Consider the following 27,033-nt stretch of genomic DNA (forward strand, 5'->3'; position numbering starts at 1 on the left):
ACGATCTGGCCCGGGGGGGGTGGAAGCACACTAGGCGCCAGGGATTGTGTGGTGTGTGTGTAATTTTGTCCAAGGAGGGCAGAAACCACCAATACGGCAGGGATTTTTTTGTTTTGTGCTGGGGGTGCCCCCTTTGGGAAGGGTCGCCCCCTAAAAGGGGGCACAGAGGTGTTGCCCATTTCGGCTAATTTTTTTACGCCCATCTACCCCCGAGGGGGGGAAGGATCCACTTAGGTACCAGGGGCAACTTCTAAGTTCTTGGTGGTGGGGTGTTTGTCAACTGGCAAAGTATTTGTATTTGTGATTATAACAATTTATTTCTTCTTTTTCTTCTAGTTCAACGCTTTTGCTTCCTTTGCTGTGGATCTTAGCGGTTTTGGCAGTAGTTGTCCAGTGGTTTGCATAGCTGCATGTTTTAGGTAAGTGAAAGCAATTTACTGCAAAGGAGTATTGTTGACATGCATGAATGACATGTTTGTAGGTGGTGTACTAAATGCAGTATTGTGTGTTTGACATTGTCCTTAGATTTGAACACAGTAATGTTTGTGTTGTCATATGTCTAATTTGCTTTTTTTTCTTTTTCTTTTTAGTGGGATATCATTGGTGATTGCTGTGTCTGTGCAGAGTAGTTGCTTGGTGAGTAGCTATTTCAGGCAACTGAGTGGTATAGTTTTTTGTAGTACATAACTCTTTGTGATAAAGCTACACTTTGTTTATTACTTATTTTAGTGTTAGTTGTTGTTGGCAATCCATTTGTTGTTAGGATCATGGCTAGCCGCAAAGTGACCGCTCAGCAGGTTGTTCGCATGATCTTTGAGTCGTCTTCAGACCATGATTACGACACTGACTCTGCATCTGAGGCAGAGGAGGAAGCAGGAGATTCTGGAAGTGAGTTTTCTGTCCAAGAGTATTCTTCTGATGAGGAAGCTACTCTCAGTGCAGATGAAGGGCCTGAGTTAGAGGAGGACATTGATGTGCCAAGAGTGCAGCAGCCTGGGGCTGAAGGGTTTCCCATTAGAAGACCTGACACCTGGATTGTCCCAAACATGGAGCAGCCACAGTTACCGGCATTTACTAGTCTCCCAGGGTGTAGAGTTAATACGGAAAACTTTCTGCCTGTCCATTTCTTTCACTTGTTTATGGACGATGTATTTTTGGAAGAGATTGTGGAGCAGACAAATGTGTATGCAGAGCAATATTTGCGGGACAACGCTGCCAGACTTAAGCCTCAGTCTAGAGCTACTCATTGGGTTCCCACATATCTGGAAGAGATGAAAAGGTTTTTAGGTTTGTCTTTTTTGATGGGGTTGATCAGGAAGCCGTCACTGGCTTCTTATTGGTCTACTAGTCCCTTGATGGCAACTGCTATATTTCCTGCAACTATGACACGTAATCGGTATTTGCTTCTTCTTCGTATGCTGCATTTTGTAGACAATGCTTTAGCCTTGCCACGAGATCACCCTGATTGTGACCGCCTTTTTAAGATTAGGCCTGTCCTTGATCATTTTGTGGATCGGTTTTCAGAGGTCTATGTTCCAGGCAAAGAGATAAGTGTGGACGAGTCTTTGGTCCTTTACAAGGGGCGTTTAGTTTTTAAGCAGTACATTCCTAGTAAGAGGGCACGGTATGGGATTAAATTGTATCTGCTGTCAGAAAGCAGTACAGGATATGTTTATAATTTCCGGGTCTACACTGGTAGGGATTCCAGTATTGACCCTCCTGGTTGTCCGGCCACTTTTGGAGTTAGCGAAAAAATTGTGTGGGAACTTGCTAGACGGCTGTTTAACAAAGGTCACCATTTGTACGTAGATAATTTCTACACTGGAGTGCAGTTGTTCAAGGAGTTGTTTAGGGTGGACACTGTTGCTTGTGGCACAATCCGTTCTAACCGCAAAGGCTATCCAAGGGAGCTTGTCTGTAAAAAACTTGAGAGGGGACAGTGCAGTGCCTTGCGGAATAATGAGCTGTTAGCTATGACATTTTCAGACAGGAGGGATGTGTACATGCTATCGACCATCCATGATGAGAGTACTTCCCCTGTGGCTGTTTGGGGTCAGGTTGCGGAAGTGCGCAAACCTGCGTGCATTTTGGACTACAATAGGCACATGGGTGGTGTTGATAGAGTAGATCAGAGGTTGGAACCTTACACTGCTCTTCGTAAGTCGTATGTGTGGTATAAAAAGTTGGCCCTACATTTATTTCATTTGGCAACTTTTAATGCCTTTATTGTATACAAGGATTGTTCACCTGAGTCAAGGATGACTTTTGTTACATTTCAGGAGTCGGTGATAGAAAGCCTTATTGTGGTGGTACCGGCAAGAGTTCCTAGAGTAGAAGTGGTGGAGGATGTGGCTAGATTGAAAGATCGGCACTTTCCAGATCACATTCCTCCCACTCCCAAAAAAGACATGCCCACAAAGAAATGTAGAGTATGTGCCCGGAGATCAATCCGGAGGGAGAGCCGGATGTACTGCCCCGAATGCCCTTCAAAGCCTGGGCTGTGTGTGCCCAGCTGTTTTAGAAGTTACCACACAAGGAAAAACATTTGGGAAATACCGTGAGCGTAAGCTGTCTGTTTTATATTTTCATATGTTTCACGGTTGGCATCTGTCGTGTATTTAGTTTGAGGTTTTGTGTTTGTAGTTTTGTGCCTATTTTATAATTAGTAGTTTATTTGTTGTTTATAAATAAAAAAAGTGATTGCGGTGTGCGTGGGGTGGCGCTTGGCTGGCGGTGTGCGTGGGGTGGCGCTTGGCTGGCGGTGTGCGTGGGGTGGCGCTTGGCTGGCGGTGTGCGTGGGGTGGCGCTTGGCTGGCGGTGCCAGCCAAACGGCAGTCCACACTCCCATCAGCTGGTGTGATTCTTGTATCAGGCATGTGGGCGTATGTAAGTGATGGGCCCTTGAGTGGCGCGGTCTGTCGATGTGAGTGTTGTAATGTGCTGGGCCCGTGGCTGGCGGTGTGAATGGTCTTGTGCGTGTCATGTATGAAAGGTGTGTGAATGGACTGTAAAGCGGTTGGTGCCTTGTCGCGGCTTTACAGCTCACGAGCTGTGAGTCATTGGTTCACTTTTTTGCCTTTCAGTTATTAGCAGTGCATTTCATTTTTGTGAAATCTCTTGTTAATAAAATTTGATCCACTGAACCATCACTCACCCTCGTGCCAAATCCAACCAGTATGTGTTGTAAAAAATGACAAAACCTGCTCCGCTGTAATCAGGCGTCGCAGCACACCTGTGACACATTAGTGCCTCGGGTGGGACCCCGATGATGAAGCATGCCACCAACTTGGTTGGTGGGTGAGGGGTCTTCTTCACATAACCTAAGTGTGTTTCTTTTCACAATTTTAGTGTTTGGCACATCACGGACGTATGTGCACACATCAAAATGATATATTGCAAAAATACCTATCCCTTCTATCTCTTCAGGTTTTGGGCCTTATTCTGTTGCAGGCACCTGGCCCACCCACACAAGTGAGGTATCATTTTTATCGGGAGACTTGGGGGAATGCTGGTTGGAAGGAAATTTGTGGCTCCTCTCAGATTCCAGAACTTTCTGCCACAGAAATGAGAGGAAACAGTGTTTTTTTGGCCAAATTTTGAGGTTTGCAAAGGATTCTGGGTAACAGAACCTGGTCCGAGCCCCGCAAGTCACCCCTCCTTGGATTCCCCTAGGTCTCTAGTTTTCAGAAATGCACAGGTTTGGTAGGTTTCCCTAGGTGCCGGCTGAGCTACAGGCCAAAATCCACAGGTAGGCACTGTTTTCTTCCAAAATTTTGGTTGTGTCCACGTTGCGCTTTGGGGCGTTTCCTGTCGCGGGCGCTAGGCCTACCCACGCAAGTGAGGTATCATTTTTATCGGGAGACTTGGGGGAAAGCTGGGTGGAAGGAAATTTGTGGCTCCTCTCAGATTCCAGAACTTTCTGCCACAGAAATGTGAGGAACATTTGTTTTTTTTAGCCAAATTTTGAGGTTTGCAAAGGATTCTGGGTAACAGAACCTGGTCCGAGCCACACAAGTCACCCCTCCTTGGATTCCCCTAGGTCTCTAGTTTTCAGAAATGAACAGGTTTGGTAGGTTTCCCTAGGTGGCGGCTGAGCTAGAGGCCAAAATCTACAGGTAGTCACTTTGCTGAAAACAGCTCTGTTTTCTGTGATATGTCCACGTTGTGTTTTGGGGCATATCCTGTCGCGGGCGCTAGGCCTACCCACACAAGTGAGGTATCATTTTTATCAGGAGACGTGGGGGAACGCTGGGTGGAAGGAAATTTGTGGCTCCTCTCAGATTCCAGAACTTTCTGCCACAGAAATGTGAGGAACATGTGTTTTTTTTAGCCAAATTTTGAGGTTTGCAAAGGATTCTGGGTAACAGAACCTGGTCCGAGCCCCGCAAGTCACCCCTCCTTGGATTCCCCTAGGTCTCTAGTTTTCAGAAATGCACAGGTTTGGTAGGTTTCCCTAGGTGGCGGCTGAGCTAGAGGCCAAAATCTACAGGTAGTCACTTTGCTAAAAACAGCTCTGTTTTCTGTGATATGTCCACGTTGTGTTTTGGGGCATATCCTGTCGCGGGCGCTAGGCCTACCCACACAAGTGAGGTATCATTTTTATCGGGAGTCGTGGGGGAACGCTGGGTGGAAGGAAATTTGTGGCTCCTCTCAGATTCCAGAACTTTCTGCCACAGAAATGTGAGGAACATGTGTTTTTTTAGCCAAATTTTGAGGTTTGCAAAGGATTCTGGGTAACAGAACCTGGTCCGAGCCACACAAGTCACCCCTCCTTGGATTCCCCTAGGTCTCTAGTTTTCAGAAATGCACAGGTTTGGTAGGTTTCCCTAGGTGGCGGCTGAGCTAGAGGCCAAAATCTACAGGTAGTCACTTTGCTAAAAACAGCTCTGTTTTCTGTGATATGTCCACGTTGTGTTTTGGGGCATATCCTGTCGCGGGCGCTAGGCCTACCCACACAAGTGAGGTATCATTTTTATCGGGAGACTTGGGGGAACATAGAATAGCAAAACAAGTGTTATTGCCCCTTGTCTTTCTCAACATTTATTCCTTCCAAATATAGCAGTTTGTGTAAAAAAGACATCTATTTGAGAAATTCCCTGAAATTCACGTGCTACTATGGTCACCCCGGAATTCAGAGATGTGCAAATAACCACTGCTCCTCAACACCTTATCTTGTGCCCTTTTTGGAAATGCAAAGGTTTTCTTGATAGCTATTTTTTACTCCTTATATTTCAGCAAATGAATTACTGTATACCCGGTATAGAATGAAAACGCACTGCAGGGTGCAGCTCATTTATTGGCTCTGGGTTCCTCGGGTTCTTGATGAACCTACAAACCCTATATATCCCCGCAACCAGAGGAGTCCAGCAGACGGAACGGTATATGGCTTTCGATAATCTGACATTGCAGGGAAAAGTTACAGAGTAAAAAGTAGAGAAAAATTGATGTTTTTTTCACCTCAATTTCAATATTTTTCTTTTTCAGCTGTTATTTTCTGTAGGAAACCCTTGTAGGATCTACACAAATGACCCCTTGCTGAATTCAGAATTTTGTCTACTTTTCAGAAATGTTTAGGTTTCTGGGATCCAGCATTGGTTTCATGACCATTCCTGTCACTGACTGGAAGGAGGCTGAAAGCACAAAAAATTGCACAAATGGGGAATGCCCCAGTAAAATGCCAAAATTGTGTTGAAAAATTGGGTTTTCTGATTCAAGTCTGCCTGTTCCTGAAAGCTGGGAAGCTGCTGAGTTTAGCACCGCAAACCCTTTGTTGATGCCATTTTCAGGGGAAAAACCACAAGCCTCCTTCTGCAGCCACTTTTTCCAATTTATCTGAAAAAAACGAAATGTTCACTGTATTTTGGCCAATTTCTTGGCCTCCTTCATGGGAACCCACAAAGTCTGGGTACCTTTAGAATCCCTAGGATGTTGGAAAAAAAGGACGCAAATTTGGCTTGGTTAGCTTATGTGGACAAAAAGTTATGAGGGCCTAAGCACGAACTGCCCCAAATAGGCAAAAAAAGGCCTGGCACAGGAGGGGGAAAAGGCCTGGCAGCGAAGGGGTTAAATCTCAGCAGCACCTTAATATTTTTATTCTTAAATTACAGATCAGTTTCCTTAGATACTCTCTGATACAATTAAAAAATGAAAAATCTGAGTCATCTTACTAATAGACAGTTCATCTTAATATTAAATAAAATTCAGAGAATTTTAATGGTAACAGAAGCAAAACTTTGAATGTAAAATGAAGAGTAAATCAAATAGCAAGGTATATATGAACTAAAATCTTAGAGGTGAAGACAACTGATGTATTCCTCTACAATTATTATTTGTAAACCACTCAAAAATGTAATCTACTTTTATAAGTACTTGTTAACTAAAATGTAGGTATTCTTGTTAAGTGATGGGGAATCCTTTTTTGTTCAACGTTTCACCACAGATAAAGAAGACTGCACTAAAGGCACTGAGGACAAGTCATCTCCACTAAGTCAGTTATTCAATATTTGTAAGATAAGTAGGTGCTGTTGTTTAGTGGTCAAAGCTCCTGTCTCATAACTAGGATGTCCTGTGTTTAAATTCCAGCAACAATTTAGATTTAGACCAAACTTTTAAAATTCAATTTCTTCAAGTAAACGTTCAATAAAGCTTAAAAACAAGAGTAGTGTTCTGTTGACTTTAGAATGCTTGATCTCCAAATGAAACAAACACTTGGTGTTTTGCAGAATTCGAAAGTAATACCATAAATGAATAGGTGAAAAGAGAATGTCAAAGAAAAGGAAAGAGACGACAAATAAATTAAGAGTTCAATTTAACCAATGCATTTTACTCACAACACATAATTCAATCTTCTATAAGTAGGGTAAGTCACTCATTAAGGAAGTATTCTTAAATAAATTTGATCTTCTCACCTAAAGAGTTTGACAACAGAGTTGTATCAACTTAGAAAAGAAAATTTTAAAAAACTGATTTCTACTGCACTCCATTCTACTAGCAATTGCAGTAAACTTTGTCATGAAAGTTCTCTGGCTTAGTTGCTTTGACTGCCCGTCTAATAAACAGGAGATCCTGAGTTCAAATCTCCACAACACCGTGCTCTTTTTCATAGTTAAATAACAGATTATTTTCATTAGATGATCCTTTGATATAATGTTAAAATGAAAAATGTGAGTAACTTACTATTGAACAGTTCATCTTAATACTAAATAAAATTCCAAGTATTTTCAAGATGACAGAAGCAAGACTGTGAATGTAAAATGAAGGGTATATCAAAGAGGAAGATAAATATAAAATAAAGTGCTAGAGTTGAAGAAGAAAAGTGATACAATCCTCTACAATAATAATTTGTGAGCCACTGAAAAATGTAGTCTACTTTTATGAATACTTTTTAACTAAATCTTAGGTACTCTTCTTAAGTGATGGGGAATTCTTTTATGTTTAACGTAATAACACAGATAAAAAAAGACTCCACAGAAGGTATTGAAAAGCAATAATGGCAACTAAGTCAGTTATTCAATCATTTTAAGAGTAAGAGGTGCTGTGGCTTAGTGGTTAAAGCGCCTGTCTCGTAAACCGGAAATCCTCAGTTCAAATCTCAGCAGCACCTCAGTTTTGCTCCAAACTTATAGAATTTAATTTTTTCAAGTAAATATTAAATACAGTTTCAAAACAAGAGTAGTGTCCTGTTCACTTTAGAATGCTTCATCTCATAATGAAAAAAGCACTTGGTATTTTGCAGAATTTCAAAGCAATGCAATGAATGAATAAGGGAAATGAGAATTATAACAAACAGGAAATAGAAGAAAATTCAATTTAGAGTTGAATTTTTGTAATGCATTTCACTCACAAGAAATAATTCAATATTCTAAAAGAACGGTAAGCCACCTCTTAAGGAAGAATTTTTAAATAAATTTAGTGTTCTCACCTATGGTGTTTCAGAAGAGAGTTGTGGGAACTTAGAAAAGAAAATGAAAAAAAAAATGATTTCTATTTCACTCCATTCAGCTAACTATTCCAGTGAAGTTTGTCAAGCAGGTGCTGTGGCTTAGCTGGTTAAAGCGCCTGTCTAGTAAACAGGAGATCCTGAGTTCAAATCTCAGCAGCACCTTGATATTTTTATTCTTAAATTACAGATCAGTTTCCTTAGATACTCTCTGATACAATTAAAAAATGAAAAATATGAGTAATCTTACTAATAGACAGTTCATCTTAATATTAAATAAAATTCAGAGAATTTTCATGGTAACAGAAGCAAAACTTTGAATGTAAAATGAAGAGTAAATCAAATAGCAAGGTATATATGAACTAAAACCTTAGAGGTGAAGACAACTGATGTATTCCTCTACAATTATGATTTGTAAACCACTCAAAAATGTAATCTACTTTTATAAGTACTTGTTAACTAAAATGTAGGTATTCTTGTTAAGTGATGGGGAATCCTTTTTTGTTCAACGTTTCAGCACAGATAAAGAAGACTGCACTAAAGGCACTGAGGACAAGTCATCTCCACTAAGTCAGTTATTCAATATTTGTAAGATAAGTAGGTGCTGTTGTTTAGTGGTCAAAGCTCCTGTCTCATAACTAGGATGCCCTGTGTTTAAATTCCAGCAACAATTTAGATTTAGACCAAACTTTTAAAATTCAATTTCTTCAAGTAAACGTTCAATAAAGCTTAAAAACAAGAGTAGTGTTCTGTTGACTTTAGAATGCTTGATCTCCAAATGAAACAAACACTTGGTGTTTTGCAGAATTCGAAAGTAATACCATAAATGAATAGGTGAAAAGAGAATGTCAAAGAGAAGGAAAGAGACGACAAATAAATTAAGAGTTCAATTTAACCAATGCATTTTACTCACAACACATAATTCAATCTTCTATAAGTAGGGTAAGTCACTCATTAAGGAAGTATTCTTAAATAAATTTGATCTTCTCACCTAAAGAGTTTGACAACAGAGTTGTATCAACTTAGAAAAGAAAATTTAAAAAAACTGATTTCTACTGCACTCCATTCTACTAGCAATTGCAGTAAACTTTGTCATGAAAGTTCTCTGGCTTAGTTGCTTTGACTGCCCGTCTAATAAACAGGAGATCCTGAGTTCAAATCTCCACAACACCGTGCTCTTTTTCATAGTTAAATAACAGATTATTTTCATTAGATGATCCTTTGATATAATGTTAAAATGAAAAATGTGAGTAACTTACTATTGAACAGTTCATCTTAATACTAAATAAAATTCCAAGTATTTTCAAGATGACAGAAGCAAGACTGTGAATGTAAAATGAAGGGTATATCAAAGAGGAAGATAAATATAAAATAAAGTGCTAGAGTTGAAGAAGAAAAGTGATACAATCCTCTACAATAATAATTTGTGAGCCACTGAAAAATGTAGTCTACTTTTATGAATACTTTTTAACTAAATCTTAGGTACTCTTCTTAAGTGATGGGGAATTCTTTTATGTTTAACGTAATAACACAGATAAAAAAAGACTCCACAGAAGGTATTGAAAAGCAATAATGGCAACTAAGTCAGTTATTCAATCATTTTAAGAGTAAGAGGTGCTGTGGCTTAGTGGTTAAAGTGCCTGTCTCGTAAACTGGAAATCCTCAGTTCAAATCTCAGCAGCACCTCAGTTTTGCTCCAAACTTATAGAATTTATTTTTTTCAAGTAAATATTAAATACAGTTTCAAAACAAGAGTAGTGTCCTGTTCACTTTAGAATGCTTCATCTCATAATGAAAAAAGCACTTGGTATTTTGCAGAATTTCAAAGCAATGCAATGAATGAATAAGGGAAATGAGAATTATAACAAACAGGAAATAGAAGAAAATTCAATTTAGAGTTGAATTTTTGTAATGCATTTCACTCACAAGACATAATTCAATATTCTAAAAGAACGGTAAGCCACCTCTTAAGGAAGAATTTTTAAATAAATTTAGTGTTCTCACCTATGGTGTTTCAGAAGAGAGTTGTGGGAACTTAGAAAAGAAAATGAAAAAAAAAATGATTTCTATTTCACTCCATTCAGCTAACTATTCCAGTGAGGTTTGTCAAGCAGGTGCTGTGGCTTAGCTGGTTAAAGCGCCTGTCTAGTAAACAGGAGATCCTGAGTTCAAATCTCAGCAGCACCTTGATATTTTTATTCTTAAATTACAGATCAGTTTCCTTAGATACTCTCTGATACAATTAAAAAATGAAAAATATGAGTAATCTTACTAATAGACAGTTCATCTTAATATTAAATAAAATTCAGAGAATTTTCATGGTAACAGAAGCAAAACTTTGAATGTAAAATGAAGAGTAAATCAAATAGCAAGGTATATATGAACTAAAACCTTAGAGGTGAAGACAACTGATGTATTCCTCTACAATTATGATTTGTAAACCACTCAAAAATGTAATCTACTTTTATAAGTACTTGTTAACTAAAATGTAGGTATTCTTGTTAAGTGATGGGGAATCCTTTTTTGTTCAACGTTTCAGCACAGATAAAGAAGACTGCACTAAAGGCACTGAGGACAAGTCATCTCCACTAAGTCAGTTATTCAATATTTGTAAGATAAGTAGGTGCTGTTGTTTAGTGGTCAAAGCTCCTGTCTCATAACTAGGATGCCCTGTGTTTAAATTCCAGCAACAATTTAGATTTAGACCAAACTTTTAAAATTCAATTTCTTCAAGTAAACGTTCAATAAAGCTTAAAAACAAGAGTAGTGTTCTGTTGACTTTAGAATGCTTGATCTCCAAATGAAACAAACACTTGGTGTTTTGCAGAATTCGAAAGTAATACCATAAATGAATAGGGGAAAAGAGAATGTGAAAGAAAAGGAAAGAGACGACAAATAAATTAAGAGTTCAATTTAACCAATGCATTTTACTCACAACACATAATTCAATCTTCTATAAGTAGGGTAAGTCACTCATTAAGGAAGTATTCTTAAAAAAAATGATTTTCTCACCTATAGAGTTTGACAACAGAGTTGTATCAACTTAGAAAAGAAAATTTTAAAAAACTGATTTCTACTGCACTCCATTCTACTAGCAATTGCAGTAAACTTTGTCATGAAAGTTCTCTGGCTTAGTTGCTTTGACTGCCAGTCTAATAAACAGGAGATCCTGAGTTCAAATGTCCACAACACCGTGCTCTTTTTCATAGTTAAATAACAGATTATTTTCATTAGATGATCCTTTGATATAATGTTAAAATGAAAAATGTGAGTAACTTACTATTGAACAGTTCATCTTAATACTAAATAAAATTCCGAGTATTTTCGAGATGACAGAAGCAAGACTGTGAATGTAAAATGAAGGGTATATCAAAGAGGAAGATAAATATAAAATAAAGTGCTAGAGTTGAAGAAGAAAAGTGATACAATCCTCTACAATAATAATTTGTGAGCCACTGAAAAATGTAGTCTACTTTTATGAATACTTTTTAAATAGATTTTAGGTACTCTTCTTAAGTGATGGGGAATTCTTTTATGTTTAACGTAATAACACAGATAAAAAAAGACTCCACAGAAGGTATTGAAAAGCAATAATGACAACTAAGTCAGTTATTCAATCATTTTAAGAGTAAGAGGTGCTGTGGCTTAGTGGTTAAAGCACCTGTCTCGTAAACAGGAAATCCTGAGTACAAATCTCAGCAGCACCTCAGCTTTGCTCCAAACTTATAGAATTGAATTTTTTCAAGTAAATATTAAATACAGTTTCAAAACAAGAGTAGTGTCCTGTTCACTTTAGAATGCTTCATCTCATAATGAAAAAAGCACTTGGTATTTTGCAGAATTTCAAAGCAATGCAATGAATGATTAAGGGAATTGAGAATTATAACAAAGAGGAAAGAGAAGAAAATTCAATTTAGAGTTGAATTTTTGTAATGCATTTCACTCACAAGACATAATTCAATATTCTAAAAGAACGGTAACCCACCTCTTAAGGAAGAATTTTTAAATAAATTTAGTGTTCTCACCTATAGTGTTTAAGAAGAGAGTTGTGGGAACTTAGAAAAGAAAATGAAAAAAAAAATGATTTCTATTTCACTCCATTCAGCTAACTATTCCAGTGATGTTTGTCAAGCAAGTGCTGTGGCTTAGCTGGTTAAAGCGCCTGTCTAGTAAACAGGAGATCCTGAGTTCAAATCTCAGCAGCACTTTGATATTTTTATTCTTAAATTACAGATCAGTTTCCTTAGATACTCTCTGATACAATTAAAAAATGAAAAATCTGAGTCATCTTACTAATAGACAGTTCATCTTTATATTAAATAAAATTCAGAGAATTTTCATGGTAACAGAAGCAAAACTTTGAATGTAAAATGAATAGTAAATCAAATAGCAAGGTATATATGAAATAAAACCTTAGAGTTGAAGACAACTGATGTATTCCTCTACAATTATTATTTGTAAACCACTCAAAAATGTAATCTACTTTTATAAGTACTTGTTAACTAAAATGTAGGTATTCTTGTTAAGTGATGGGGAATCCTTTTTTGTTCAACGTTTCAGCACAGATAAAGAAGACTGCACTAAAGGCACTGAGGACAAGTCATCTCCACTAAGTCAGTTATTCAATATTTGTAAGATAAGTAGGTGCTGTTGTTTAGTGGTCAAAGCTCCTGTCTCATAACTAGGATGTCCTGTGTTTAAATTCCAGCAACAATTTAGATTTAGTCCAAACTTTTAAAATTCAATTTCTTCAAGTAAACGTTCAATAAAGTTTAAAAACAAGAGTAGTGTTCTGTTGACTTTAGAATGTTTGATCTCCAAATGAAACAAACACTTGGTGTTTTGCAGAATTCGAAAGTAATACCATAAATGAATAGGGGAAAAGAGAATGTCAAAGAAAAGGAAAGAGACGACAAATAAATTAAGAGTTCAATTTAACCAATGCATTTTACTCACAACACATAATTCAATCTTCTATAAGTAGGGCAAGTCACTCATTAAGGAAGTATTCTTAAATAAATTTGATCTTCTCACCTATAGAGTTTGACAACAGAGTTGTATCAACATAGAAAAGAAAAGAAAATAAAACAGATTTCTACTGCACTCCATTCTACTAGCAATTGCAGTAAACTTTGTCATGAAAGTTCTATGGCTTAGTTGCTTTGACTGCCCGTCTAATAAACAGGAGATCCTGAGTTCAAATCTCCACAACACCGTGCTCTTTTTCATAGTTAAATAACAGATTATTTTCATTAAATGATCCTTTGATATAAGGTTAAAATGAAAAATTTGAGTAACTTACTATTGAACAGTTCATCTTAATACTAAATAAAATTCCGAGTATTTTCGAGATGACAGAAGCAAGACTGTGAATGTAAAATGAAGGGTATATCAAAGAGGAAGATAAATATAAAATAAAGTGCTAGAGTTGAAGAAGAAAAGTGATACAATCCTCTACAATAATAATTTGTGAGCCACTGAAAAATGTAGTCTACTTTTATGAATACTTTTAAACTAAATCTTAGGTACTCTTCTTAAGTGATGGGGAATTCTTTTATGTTTAACGTAATAACACAGATAAAAAAAGACTCCACAGAAGGTATTGAAAAGCAATAATGGCAACTAAGTCAGTTATTCAATCATTTTAAGAGTAGGAGGTGCTGTGGCTTAGAGGTTAAAGTGCCTGTTTCGTAAACAGGAAATCCTGAGTTCAAATCTCAGCAGCCCCTCAGTTTTGCTCCAAACTTATAGAATTGAATTTTTTCAAGCAAATATTAAATACAGTTTCAAAACAAGAGTAGTGTCCTGTTCACTTTAGAATGCTTCATCTCATAATGAAAAAAGCACTTGGTATTTTGCAGAATTTCAAAGCAATGCAATGAATAAGGGAAATAATAATTATAACAAAGAGGAAAGAGAAGAAAATTCAATTTAGAGTTGAATTTTTGTAATGCATTTCACTCACAAGACATAATTCAATATTCTAAAAGAACGGTAAGCCACCTCTTAAGGAATAATTTTTAAATAAATTTAGTGTTCTCACCTATAGTGTTTAAGAAGAGATTTGTGGGAACTTAGAAAAGAAAATGAAAAAAAAAATGATTTCTATTTCACTCCATTCAGCTAACTATTCCAGTGACATTTGTCAAGTAGGTGCTGTGGCTTAGCTGGTTAAAGCGCCTGTCTAGTAAACAGGAGATCCTGAGTACAAATCTCAGCAGCACCTTGATATTTGTATTCTTAAATTACCGATCAGTTTCCTTAGATACTCTCTGATACAATTAAAAAATGAAAAATCTGAGTCATCTTACTAATAGACAGTTCATCTTAATATTAAATAAAATTCAGAGAATTTTCATGGTAACAGAAGCAAAACTTTGAATGTAAAATGAATAGTAAATCAAATAGCAAGGTATATATGAACTAAAACCTTAGAGTTGAAGACAACTGATGTATTCCTCTACAATTATTATTTGTAAACCACTCAAAAATGTAATCTTCTTTTATAAGTACTTGTTAACTAAAATGTAGGTATTCTTGTTAAGTGATGGGGAATCCTTTTTTGTTCAACGTTTCAGCACAGATAAAGAAGACTGCACTAAAGGCACTGAGGACAAGTCATCTCCACTAAGTCAGTTATTCAATATTTGTAAGATAAGTAGGTGCTGTTGTTTAGTGGTCAAAGCTCCTGTCTCATAACTAGGATGTCCTGTGTTTAAATTCCAGCAACAATTTAGATTTAGTCCAAACTTTTAAAATTCAATTTCTTCAAGTAAACGTTCAATAAAGCTTAAAAACAAGAGTAGTGTTCTGTTGACTTTAGAATGCTTGATCTCCAAATGAAACAAACACTTGGTGTTTTGCAGAATTCGAAAGTAATACCATAAATGAATAGGGGAAAAGAGAATGTCAAAGAAAAGGAAAGAGACGACAAATAAATTAAGAGTTCAATTTAACCAATGCATTTTACTCACAACACATAATTCAATCTTCTATAAGTAGGGCAAGTCACTCATTAAGGAAGTATTCTTAAATAAATTTGATCTTCTCACCTATAGAGTTTGACAACAGAGTTGTATCAACATAGAAAAGAAAAGAAAAAAAAACAGATTTCTACTGCACTCCATTCTACTAGCAATTGCAGTAAACTTTGTCATGAAAGTTCTATGGCTTAGTTGCTTTGACTGCCCGTCTAATAAACAGGAGATCCTGAGTTCAAATCTCCACAACACCGTGCTCTTTATCATAGTTAAATAACAGATTATTTTCATTAAATGATCCTTTGATATAATGTTAAAATGAAAAATTTGAGTAACTTACTATTGAACAGTTCATCTTAATACTAAATAAAATTCCGAGTATTTTCGAGATGACAGAAGCAAGACTGTGAATGTAAAATGAAGGGTATATCAAAGAGGAAGATAAATATAAAATAAAGTGCTAGAGTTGAAGAAGAAAAGTGATACAATCCTCTACAATAATAATTTGTGAGCCACTGAAAAATGTAGTCTACTTTTATGAATACTTTTTAACTAAATCTTAGGTACTCTTCTTAAGTGATGGGGAATTCTTTTATGTTTAACGTAATAACACAGATAAAAAAAGACTCCACAGAAGGTATTGAAAAGCAATAATGGCAACTAAGTCAGTTATTCAATCATTTTAAGAGTAAGAGGTGCTGTGGCTTAGTCGTTAAAGTGCTTGTCTCGTAAACAGGAAATCTTGAGTTCAAATCTCAGCCGCACCTCAGTTTTGCTCCAAACTTATAGAATTGAATTTTTTCAAGTAAATATTAAATACAGTTTCAAAACAAGAGTAGTGTCCTCTTCACTTTAGAATGCTTCATCTCATAATGAAAAAAGCACTTGGTATTTTGCAGAATTTCAAAGCAATGCAATGAATGAATAAGGGAAATGAGAATTATAACAAAGAGGAAAGAGAAGAAAATTCAATTTAGAGTTAAATTTTTGTAATGCATTTCACTCACAAGACATAATTCAATATTCTAAAAGAACGGTAAGCCACCTCTTAAATAAGAATTTTTAAATAAATTTAGTGTTCTCACCTATAGTGTTTCAGAAGAGAGTTGTGGGAACTTAGAAAATAAAATAAAAAAAAAAATGATTTCTATTTCACTCCATTCAGCTAACTGTTCCAGTAACGGTTGTCAAGCAGGTGCTGTGGCTTAGCTGGTTAAAGCGCCTGTCTAGTAAACAGGAGATCCTGAGTTCAAATCTCAGCAGCACCTTGATATTTTTATTCTTAAATTACAGATCAGTTTCATGAGATACTCTCTGATACAATTAAAAAATGAAAAATCTGAGTCATCTTACTAATAGACAGTTCATCTTAATATTAATTGCAATTCAGAGAATTTTCATGGTAACAGAAGCAAAACTTTGAATGTAAAATGAAGAGTAAATCAAATAGCAAGGTATATATGAACTAAAACCTTAGAGTTGAAGACCACTGATGTATTCCTCTACAATTATTATTTGAAAACCACTCAAAAATGTAATCTACTTTTATAAGTACTTGTTAACTAAAATGAAGGTATTCTTGTTAAGTGATGGGGAATCCTTTTTTGTTCAACGTTTCACCACAGATAAAGAAGACTCCACTAAAGGCACTGAGGACAAGTCATCTCCACTAAGTCAGTTATTCAATATTTGTAAGATAAGTAGGTGCTGTTGTTTAGTGGTCAAAGCTCCTGTCTCATAACTAGGATGTCCTGTGTTTAAATTCCAGCAACAATTTAGATTTAGTCCAAACTTTTAAAATTCAATTTCTTCAAGTAAACGTTCAATAAAGCTTAAAAACAAGAGTAGTGTTCTGTTGACTTTAGAATGCTTGATCTCCAAATGAAACAAACACTTGGTGTTTTGCAGAATTCGAAAGTAATACCATAAATGAATAGGGGAAAAGAGAATGTCAAAGAAAAGGAAAGAGACGACAATTAAATTAAGAGTTCAATTTAACCAATGCATTTTACTCACAACACATAATTCAATCTTCTATAAGTAGGGTAAGTCACTCATTAAGGAAGTATTCTTAAATAAATTTGATCTTCTCACCTATAGAGTTTGACAACAGAGTTGTATCAACTTAGAAAAGAAAATAAAAAAAACAGATTTCTACTGCACTCCATTCTACTAGCAATTGCAGTAAACTTTGTCATGAAAGTTCTCTGGCTTAGTTGCTTTGACTGCCTGTCTAGTAACCAGGAGATCCTGAGTTCAAATCTCCACAACACCGTGCTCTTTTTCATAGTTAAATAACAGATTATTTTCATTAGATGATCCTTTGATATAATGTTAAAATGAAAAATTTGAGTAACTTACTATTGAACAGTTCATCTTAATACTAAATAAAATTCCGAGTATTTTCGAGATGACAGAAGTAAGACTGTGAATGTAAAATGAAGGGTATATCAAAGAGGAAGATAAATATAAAATAAAGTGCTAGAGTTGAAGAAGAAAAGTGATACAATCCTCTACAATAATAATTTGTGAGCCACTGAAAAATGTAGTCTGCTTTTATGAATACTTTTAAACTAAATCTTAGGTACTATTCTTAAGTGATGGGGAATTCTTTTATGTTTAACGTAATAACACAGATAAAAAAAGACTCCACAGAAGGTACTGAAAAGCAATAATGACAACTAAGTCAGTTATTCAATCATTTGAAGAGTAAGAGGTGCTGTGGCTTAGTGGTTAAAGCGCCTGTCTCGTAAACAGGAAATGCTGAGCTCAAATCTCAGCAGCACCTCAGTTTTGCTCCAAACTTATAGAATTGAATTTTTTCAAGTAAATATTAAATACAGTTTCAAAACAAGAGTAGTTTCCTGTTCACTTTAGAATGCTTCATCTCATAATGAAAAAAGCACTTGGTATTTTGCAGAATTTCAAAGCAATGCAATGAATAAGGGAAATGAGAATTGTAACAAAGAGGAAAGAGAAGAAAATTCAATTTAGAGTTGAATTTTTGTAATGCATTTCACACACAAGACATAATTCAATATTCTAAAAGAACTGTAACCCACCTCTTAAGGAAGAATTTTTAAATAAATTTAGTGTTCTCACCTATAGTGTTTAAGAAGAGAGTTGTGGGAACTTAGAAAAGAAAATGAAAAAAAAATGATTTCTATTTTACTCCATTCAGCTAACTATTCCAGTGATGTTTGTCAAGCAAGTGCTGTGGCTTAGCTGGTTAAAGCGCCTGTCTAGTAAACAGGAGATCCTGTGTTCAAATCTCAGCAGCACTTTGATATTTTTATTCTTAAAATACAGATCAGTTTCCTTAGATACTCTCTGATACAATTAAAAAATGAAAAATCTGAGTCATCTTACTAATAGACAGTTCATCTTAATATTAAATAAAATTCAAAGAATTTTCATGGTAACAGAAGCAAAACTTTGAATGTAAAATGAAGAGTAAATCAAATAGCAAGGTATATATGAACTAAAACCTTAGAGTTGAAGACAACTGATGTATTCCTCTACAATTATTATTTGTAAACCACTCAAAAATGTAATCTACTTTTATAAGTACTTGTTAACTAAAATGTAGGTATTCTTGTTAAGTGATGGGGAATCCTTTTTTGTTCAACGTTTCAGCACAGATAAAGAAGACTGCACTAAAGCACTGAGGACAAGTCATCTCCACTAAGTCAGTTATTCAATATTTGTAAGATAAGTAGGTGCTGTTGTTTAGTGGTCAAAGCTCCTGTCTCATAACTAGGATGTCCTGTGTTTAAATTCCAGCAACAATTTAGATTTAGTCCAAACTTTTAAAATTCAATTTCTTCAAGTAAACGTTCAATAAAGCTTAAAAACAAGAGTAGTGTTCTGTTGACTTTAGAATGCTTGATCTCCAAATGAAACAAACACTTGGTGTTTTGCAGAATTCGAAAGTAATACCATAAATGAATAGGGGAAAAGAGAATGTCAAAGAAAAGGAAAGAGACGACAAATAAATTAAGAGTTCAATTTAACCAATGCATTTTACTCACAACACATAATTCAATCTTCTATAAGTAGGGCAAGTCACTCATTAAGGAAGTATTCTTAAATAAATTTGATCTTCTCACCTATAGAGTTTGACAACAGAGTTGTATCAACATAGAAAAGAAAAGAAAAAAAAACAGATTTCTACTGCACTCCATTCTACTAGCAATTGCAGTAAACTTTGTCATGAAAGTTCTATGGCTTAGTTGCTTTGACTGCCCGTCTAATAAACAGGAGATCCTGAGTTCAAATCTCCACAACACCGTGCTTTTTTTCATAGTTAAATAACAGATTATTTTCATTAAATGATCCTTTGATATAATGTTAAAATGAAAAATTTGAGTAACTTACTATTGAACAGTTCATCTTAATACTAAATAAAATTCCGAGTATTTTCGAGATGACAGAAGCAAGACTGTGAATGTAAAATGAAGGGTATATCAAAGAGGAAGATAAATATAAAATAAAGTGCTAGAGTTGAAGAAGAAAAGTGATACAATCCTCTACAATAATAATTTGTGAGCCACTGAAAAATGTAGTCTACTTTTATGAATACTTTTTAACTAAATCTTAGGTACTCTTCTTAAGTGATGGGGAATTCTTTTATGTTTAACGTAATAACACAGATAAAAAAAGAGTCCACAGAAGGTATTGAAAAGCAATAATGGCAACTAAGTCAGTTATTCAATCATTTTAAGGGTAAAAGTTGCTGTGACTTAGTGGTTAAAGCGCCTGTCTCATAAACAGGAAATGCTGAGTTCAAATCTCAGCAGCACCTCAGTTTTGCTCCAAACATATAGAATTTAATTTTTTCAAGTAAATATTAAATACAGTTTCAAAACAAGAGTAGTGTCCTGTTCACTTTAGAATGCTTCATCTCATAATGAAAAAAGCACTTGGTATTTTGCAGAATTTCAAAGCAATGCAATGAATAAGGGAAATGAGAATTATAACAAAGAGGAAAGAGAAGAAAATTCAATTTAGAGTTGAATTTTTGTAATGCATTTCACTCACAAGACATAATTCAATATTCTAAAAGAACGGTAACCCACCTCTTAAGGAAGAATTTTAAAATAAATTTAGTGTTCTCACCTATAGTGTTTAAGAAGAGAGTTGTGGGAACTTAGAAAAGAAAATGAAAAAAAAAGGATTTCTATTTTACTCCATTCAGCTAACTATTCCAGTGACATTTGTCAAGCAGGTGCTGTGGCTTAGCTTGTTAAAGCGCCTGTCTAGTAAACAGGAGATCCTGAGTTCAAATCTCAGCAGCACCTTGATATTCATATTCTTAAATTACAGGTCAGTTTCCTTAGATACTCTCTGATACAATTAAAAAATGAAAAATCTGAGTCATCTTACTAATAGACAATTTATCTTAATATTAAATAAAATTCAGAGAATTTTCATGGTAACAGAAGCAAAACTTTGAATGTTAAATGAAGAGTAAATCAAATAGCAAGGTATATATGAACTAAAACCTTAGAGTTGAAGGCAACTGATGTATTCCTCTACAATTATTATTTGTAAACCACTCAAAAATGTAATCTACTTTTATAAGTGCTTGTTAACTAAAATATAGGTATTCTTGTTAAGTGATGGGGAATCCTTTTTTGTTCAACGTTTCACCACAGATAAAGAAGACTGCACTAAAGGCACTGAGGACAAGTCATCATTTTAAGGGTAAGAGGTGCTGTTATTCAATATTTGTAAGATAAGTAGGTGCTGTTGTTTAGTGGTCAAAGCTCCTGTCTCATAACTAGGATGTCCTGTGTTTAAATTCCAGCAACAATTTAGATTTAGTCCAAACTTTTAAAATTCAATTTCTTCAAGTAAACGTTCAATAAAGTTTAAAAACAAGAGTAGTGTTCTGTTGACTTTAGAATGCTTGATCTCCAAATGAAACAAACACTTGGTGTTTTGCAGAATTCGAAAGTAATACCATAAATGAATAGGGGAAAAGAGAATGTCAAAGAAAAGGAAAGAGTCGACAAATAAATTAAGAGTTCAATTTAACCAATGCATTTTACTCACAACACATAATTCAATCTTCTATAAGTAGGGTAAGTCACTCATTAAGGAAGTATTCTTAAATAAATTCGATCTTCTCACCTATAGAGTTTGACAACAAAATTGTATCAATTTAGAAAAGAAAAGAAAAAAAACAGATTTCTACTGCACTCCATTCTACTAGAAATTGCAGTAAACTTTGTCATGAAAGTGCTCTGGCTTAGTTACTTTGACTGCCTGTCTAATAAACAGGAGATCCTGAGCTCAAATCTCCACAACACCGTGCTCTTTTTCATAGTTAAATAACAGATTATTTTCATTAGATGATCCTTTGATATAATGTTAAAATGAAAAATGTGAGTAACTTACTATTGAACAGTTCATCTTAATACTAAATAAAATTCCGAGTATTTTCGAGATGACAGAAGCAAGACTGTGAATGTAAAATGAAGGGTATATCAAAGAGGAAGATAAATATAAAATAAAGTGCTAGAGTTGAAGAAGGAAAGTGATACAATCCTCTACAATAATAATTTGTGAGCCACTGAAAAATGTAGTCTACTTTTATGAATACTTTTTAACTAAATCTTAGGTACTCTTCTTAAGTGATGGGGAATTCTTTTATGTTTAACGTAATAACACAGATAAAAAAAGACTCCACAGAAGGTATTGAAAAGCAATATTGGCAACTAAGTCAGTTATTCAATCGCTTTAAAAGTAAGAGGTGCTGTGGCTTAGTGGTTAAAGCGCCTGTCTCGTAAACAGGAAATCCTCAGTTCAAATCTCAGCAGCACCTCAGTTTTGCTCCAAATTCATAGAATTGAATTTTTTCAAGTAAATATTAAATACAGTTTCAAAACAAGAGTAGTGTCCTGTTCACTTTAGAATGCTTCATCTCATAATGAAAAAAGCACTTGGTATTTTGCAGAATTTCAAAGGAATGCAATGAATGAATAAGGGAAATGAGAATTATAACAAAGAGGAAAGAGAAGAAAATTCAATTTAGAGTTGAATTTTTGTAATGCATTTCACTCACAAGACATAATTCAATATTCTAAAAGAACGGTAAGCCACCTCTTAAGGAAGAATTTTTAAATAAATTTAGTGTTCTCACCTATTGTGTTTCAGAAGAGAGTTGTGGGAACTTAGAAAAGAAAATGAAAAAAAAAATGATTTCTATTTCACTCCATTCAGCTAACTATTCCAGTGAGGTTTGTCAAGCAGGTGCTGTGGCTTAGCTGGTTAAAGCACCTGTCTAGTAAACAGGAGGTCCTGAGTTCAAATCTCAGCAGCACCTTGATATTTTTATTCTTAAATTACAGATCAGTTTCCTTAGATACTCTCTGATACAATTAAAAAATGAAAAATCTGAGTCATCTTACTAATAGACAGTTCATCTTAATATTAAATAAAATTCAGAGAATTTTCATGGTAACAGAAGGAAAACTTTGAATGTAAAATGAAGAGTAAATCAAATAGCAAGGTATATATGAACTAAAACCTTAGAGTTGAAGACAACTGATGTATTCCTCTACAATTATGATTTGTAAACCACTCAAAAATGTAATCTACTTTTATAAGTACTTGTTAACTAAAATGTAGGTATTCTTGTTAAGTGATGGGGAATCCTTTTTTGTTCAACGTTTCAGCACAGATAAAGAAGACTGCACTAAAGGCACTGAGGACAAGTCATCTCCACTAAGTCAGTTATTCAATATTTGTAAGATAAGTAGGTGCTGTTGTTTAGTGGTCAAAGCTCCTGTCTCATAACTAGGATGTCCTGTGTTTAAATTCCAGCAACAATTTAGATTTAGACCAAACTTTTAAAATTCAATTTCTTCAAGTAAACGTTCAATAAAGCTTAAAAACAAGAGTAGTGTTCTGTTGACTTTTGAATGCTTGATCTCCAAATGAAACAAACACTTGGTGTTTTGCAGAATTCGAAAGTAATACCATAAATGAATAGGGGAAAAGAGAATGTCAAAGAAAAGGAAAGAGACGACAAATAAATGAAGAGTTCAATTTAACCAATGCATTTTACTCACAACACATAATTCAATCTTCTATAAGTAGGGTAAGTCACTCATTAAGGAAGTATTCTTAAATAAATTTGATTTTCTCACCTATAGAGTTTGACAACAGAGTTGTATCAACTTATAAAATAAAATAAAAAAAACAGATTTCTACTGCACTCCATTCTACTAGCAATTGCAGTAAACTTTGTCATGAAAGTTCTCTGGCTTAGTTGCTTTGACTGCCCGTCTAATAAACAGGAGATCCTGAGTTCAAATCTCCACAACACCGTGCTCTTTTTCATAGTTAAATAACAGATTATTTTCATTAGATGATCCTTTGATATAATGTTAAAATGAAAAATTTGAGTAACTTACTATTGAACAGTTCATCTTAATACTGAATAACATTCAGAGTATTTTCGAGATGACAGAAGCAAGACTGTGAATGTAAAATGAAGGGTATATCAAAGAGGAAGATAAATATAAAATAAAGTGATAGAGTTGAAGAAGAAAAGTGATACAATCCTCTACAATAATAATTTGTGAGCCACTGAAAAATTTAGTCTACTTTTATGAATACTTTTTAACTAAATCTTAGGTCCTCTTCTTAAGTGATGGGGAATTCTTTTATGTTTAACGTAATAACACAGATAAAAAAAGACTCCACAGAAGGTATTGAAAAGCAATAATGGCAACTAGGTCAGTTATTCAATCATTTTAAGAGTAAGAGGTGCTGTGGCTTAGTGGTTAGAGCGCCTGTCTCGTAAACAGGAAATGCTGACTTCAAATCTCAGCAGCACCTCAGTTTTGCTCCAAACTTATAGAATTGAATTTTTTCAAGTAAATATTAAATACAGTTTCAAAACAAGAGTAGTGTCCTGTTCACTTTAGAATGCTTCATCTCATAATGAAAAAAGCACTTGGTATTTTGCAGAATTTCAAAGCAATGCAATGAATGAGTAAGGGAAATGAGAATTATAACAAAGAGGAAAGAGAAGAAAATTCAATTTAGAGTTGAATTTTTGTAATGCATTTCACTCACAAGACATAATTCAATATTCTAAAAGAACGGTAAGCCACCTCTTAAGGAAGAATTTTTAAATAAATTTAGTGTTCTCACCTATAGTGTTTCAGAAGAGAGTTGTGGGAACTTAGAAAAGAAAATGAAAAAAAAATGATTTCTATTTCACTCCATTCAGCTAACTATTCCAGTGAGGTTTGTCAAGCAGGTGCTGTGGCTTAGCTGGTTAAAGCGCCTGTCTAGTAAACAGGAGATCCTGAGTTCAAATCTCAGCAGCACCTTGATATTTTTATTCTTAAATTACAGATCAGTTTCCTTAGATACTCTCTGATACAATTAAAAAATGAAAAATCTGAGTCATCTTACTAATAGACAGTTCATCTTAATATTGAATAAAATTCAGAGAATTTTCATGGTAACAGAAGCAAAACTTTGAATGTAAAATGAAGAGTAAATCAAATAGCAAGGTATATATGCACTAAAACCTTAGAGTTGAAGACAACTGATGTATTCCTCTACAATTATGATTTGAAAACCACTCAAAAATGTAATCTACTTTTATAAGTACTTGTTAACTAAAATGTAGGTATTCTCGTTAAGTGATGGGGAATCCTTTTTTGTTCAACGTTTCAGCACAGATAAAGAAGTCTGCACTAAAGGCACTGAGGACAAGTCATCTCCACTAAGTCAGTTATTCAATATTTGTAAGATAAGTAGGTGCTGTTGTTTAGTGGTCAAAGCTCCTGTCTCATAACTAGGATGTCCTGTGTTTAAATTCCAGCAACAATTTAGATTTAGACCAAACTTTTAAAATTCAATTTCTTCAAGTAAACGTTCAATAAAGCTTAAAAACAAGAGTAGTGTTCTGTTGACTTTTGAATGCTTGATCTCCAAATAAAACAAACACTTGGTGTTTTGCAGAATTCGAAAGTAATACCATAAATGAATAGGGGAAAAGAGAATGTCAAAGAAAAGGAAAGAGACGACAAATAAATTAAGAGTTCAATTTAACCAATGCATTTTACTCACAACACATAATTCAATCTTCTATAAGTAGGGTAAGTCACTCATTAAGGAAGTATTCTTAAATAAATTTGATTTTCTCACCTATAGAGTTTGACAACAGAGTTGTATCAACTTAGAAAAGAAAATAAAAAAAAACAGATTTCTACTGCACTCCATTCTACTAGCAATTGCAGTAAACTTTGTCATGAAAGTTCTCTGGCTTAGTTGCTTTGACTGCCCGTCTAATAAACAGGAGATCCTGAGTTCAAATCTCCACAACACCGTGCTCTTTTTCATAGTTAAATAACAGATTATTTTCATTAGATGATCCTTTGATATAATGTTAAAATGAAAAATTTGAGTAACTTACTATTGAACAGTTCATCTTAATACTGAATAACATTCCGAGTATTTTCGAGATGACAGAAGCAAGACTGTGAATGTAAAATGAAGGGTATATCAAAGAGGAAGATAAATATAAAATAAAGTGCTAGAGTTGAAGAAGAAAAGTGATACAATCCTCTACAATAATAATTTGTGAGCCACTGAAAAATGTAGTCTACTTTTATGAATACTTTTTAACTAAATCTTAGGTACTCTTCTTAAGTGATGGGGAATTCTTTTATGTTTAACGTAATAACACAGATAAAAAAATGACTCCACAGAAGGTATTGAAAAGCAATAATGATAACTAAGTCAGTTATTCAATCATTTTAGGAGTAAGAGGTGCTGTGGCTTAGTGGTTAAAGCGCCTGTCTAGTAAACCGAAAATCCTGAGTTCAAATCTCAGCAGCACCTCAGTTTTGCTCCAAACTTATAGAATTGAATTTTTTCAAGTAAATATTAAATAGAGTTTCAAAACAAGAGTAGTGTCCTGTTCACTTTAGAATGCTTCATCTCATAATGAAAAAAGCACTTGGTATTTTGCAGAATTTCAAAGCAATGCAATGAATGAATAAGGGAAATGAGAATTATAACAAAGAGGAAAGAGAAGAAAATTCAATTTAGAGTTGAATTTTTGTAATGCATTTCACTCACAAGACATAATTCAATATTCTAAAAGAACGGTAAGCCACCTCTTAAGGAAGAATTTTTAAATAAATTTAGTGTTCTCACCTATAGTGTTTCAGAAGAGAGTTGTGGGAACTTAGAAAAGAAAATGAAAAAAAAAACGATTTCTATTTCACTCCATTCAGCTAACTATTCCAGTGAGGTTTGTCAAGCAGGAGTTGTGGCTTAGCTGGTTAAAGCGCTTGTCTAGTAAACAGGAGATCCTGAGTTCAAATCTCAGCAGCACCTTGATATTTTTATTCTTAAATTACAGATCAGTTTCCTTAGATACTCTCTGATACAATTAAAAAATGAAAAATCTGAGTCATCTTACTAATAGACAGTTCATCTTAATATTAAATAAAATTCAGAGAATTTTCATGGTAACAGAAGCAAAACTTTGAATGTAAAATGAAGAGTAAATCAAATAGCAAGGTATATATGAACTAAAACCTTAGAGTTGAAGACAACTGATGTATTCCTCTACAATTATTATTTGTAAACCACTCAAAAATGTAATCTACTTTTATAAGTACTTGTTAACTAAAATGTAGGTATTCTTGTTAAGTGATGGGGAATCCTTTTTTGTTCAACGTTTCAGCACAGATAAAGAAAACTGCACTAAAGGCACAGAGGACAAGTCATCTCCACTAAGTCAGTTATTCAATATTTGTAAAATAAGTAGGTGCTGTTGTTTAGTGGTCAAAGCTCCTGTCTCATAACTAGGATGCCCTGTGTTTAAATTCCAGCAACAATTTAGATTTAGACCATACTTTTAAAATTCAATTTCTTCAAGTAAACGTTCAATAAAGCTTAAAAACAAGAGTAGTGTTCTGTTGACTTTAGAATGCTTGATCTCCAAATGAAACAAACACTTGGTGTTTTGCAGAATTCGAAAGTAATACCATAAATGAGTAGGGGAAAAGAGAATGTCAAAGAAAAGGAAAGAGACGACAAATAAATTAAGAGTTCAATTTAACCAATGCATTT

At 34.5% G+C, this 27,033-nt stretch overlaps 15 non-coding genes across 15 annotated transcripts; all 15 read left to right on the plus strand.

Moving 5' to 3' along the window:
• The first annotated feature begins 8,030 nt into the window (after positions 1 to 8,030).
• Positions 8,031 to 8,104, plus strand: TRNAT-AGU (transfer RNA threonine (anticodon AGU)). The gene has a single exon. It is a non-coding gene; the product is annotated as a tRNA-Thr (tRNA).
• Positions 8,105 to 10,052: 1,948 nt separating this feature from the next.
• Positions 10,053 to 10,126, plus strand: TRNAT-AGU (transfer RNA threonine (anticodon AGU)). The gene has a single exon. It is a non-coding gene; the product is annotated as a tRNA-Thr (tRNA).
• A 1,447-nt stretch (positions 10,127 to 11,573) lies between these two features.
• Positions 11,574 to 11,646, plus strand: TRNAT-CGU (transfer RNA threonine (anticodon CGU)). Its single transcript has one exon. It is a non-coding gene; the product is annotated as a tRNA-Thr (tRNA).
• A 427-nt stretch (positions 11,647 to 12,073) lies between these two features.
• Positions 12,074 to 12,147, plus strand: TRNAT-AGU (transfer RNA threonine (anticodon AGU)). Its single transcript has one exon. It is a non-coding gene; the product is annotated as a tRNA-Thr (tRNA).
• Positions 12,148 to 14,091: 1,944 nt separating this feature from the next.
• TRNAT-AGU (transfer RNA threonine (anticodon AGU)) lies at positions 14,092 to 14,165 on the plus strand. Its single transcript has one exon. It is a non-coding gene; the product is annotated as a tRNA-Thr (tRNA).
• A 1,948-nt stretch (positions 14,166 to 16,113) lies between these two features.
• TRNAT-AGU (transfer RNA threonine (anticodon AGU)) lies at positions 16,114 to 16,187 on the plus strand. The gene has a single exon. It is a non-coding gene; the product is annotated as a tRNA-Thr (tRNA).
• Positions 16,188 to 17,634: 1,447 nt separating this feature from the next.
• TRNAT-CGU (transfer RNA threonine (anticodon CGU)) lies at positions 17,635 to 17,707 on the plus strand. Its single transcript has one exon. It is a non-coding gene; the product is annotated as a tRNA-Thr (tRNA).
• Positions 17,708 to 18,129: 422 nt separating this feature from the next.
• Positions 18,130 to 18,203, plus strand: TRNAT-AGU (transfer RNA threonine (anticodon AGU)). Its single transcript has one exon. It is a non-coding gene; the product is annotated as a tRNA-Thr (tRNA).
• Positions 18,204 to 20,145: 1,942 nt separating this feature from the next.
• On the plus strand, positions 20,146 to 20,219 carry TRNAT-AGU (transfer RNA threonine (anticodon AGU)). The gene has a single exon. It is a non-coding gene; the product is annotated as a tRNA-Thr (tRNA).
• A 1,456-nt stretch (positions 20,220 to 21,675) lies between these two features.
• On the plus strand, positions 21,676 to 21,748 carry TRNAT-CGU (transfer RNA threonine (anticodon CGU)). The gene has a single exon. It is a non-coding gene; the product is annotated as a tRNA-Thr (tRNA).
• Positions 21,749 to 22,175: 427 nt separating this feature from the next.
• Positions 22,176 to 22,249, plus strand: TRNAT-AGU (transfer RNA threonine (anticodon AGU)). Its single transcript has one exon. It is a non-coding gene; the product is annotated as a tRNA-Thr (tRNA).
• Positions 22,250 to 23,696: 1,447 nt separating this feature from the next.
• Positions 23,697 to 23,769, plus strand: TRNAT-CGU (transfer RNA threonine (anticodon CGU)). Its single transcript has one exon. It is a non-coding gene; the product is annotated as a tRNA-Thr (tRNA).
• Positions 23,770 to 24,195: 426 nt separating this feature from the next.
• Positions 24,196 to 24,269, plus strand: TRNAT-AGU (transfer RNA threonine (anticodon AGU)). Its single transcript has one exon. It is a non-coding gene; the product is annotated as a tRNA-Thr (tRNA).
• A 1,449-nt stretch (positions 24,270 to 25,718) lies between these two features.
• Positions 25,719 to 25,791, plus strand: TRNAT-AGU (transfer RNA threonine (anticodon AGU)). Its single transcript has one exon. It is a non-coding gene; the product is annotated as a tRNA-Thr (tRNA).
• A 427-nt stretch (positions 25,792 to 26,218) lies between these two features.
• TRNAT-AGU (transfer RNA threonine (anticodon AGU)) lies at positions 26,219 to 26,292 on the plus strand. Its single transcript has one exon. It is a non-coding gene; the product is annotated as a tRNA-Thr (tRNA).
• Positions 26,293 to 27,033: the final 741 nt, after the last annotated feature.

Source organism: Pleurodeles waltl, chromosome 8 (assembly GCF_031143425.1).
Source record: "Pleurodeles waltl isolate 20211129_DDA chromosome 8, aPleWal1.hap1.20221129, whole genome shotgun sequence".
Classification (NCBI taxonomy): Eukaryota; Metazoa; Chordata; class Amphibia; order Caudata; family Salamandridae; genus Pleurodeles; species Pleurodeles waltl.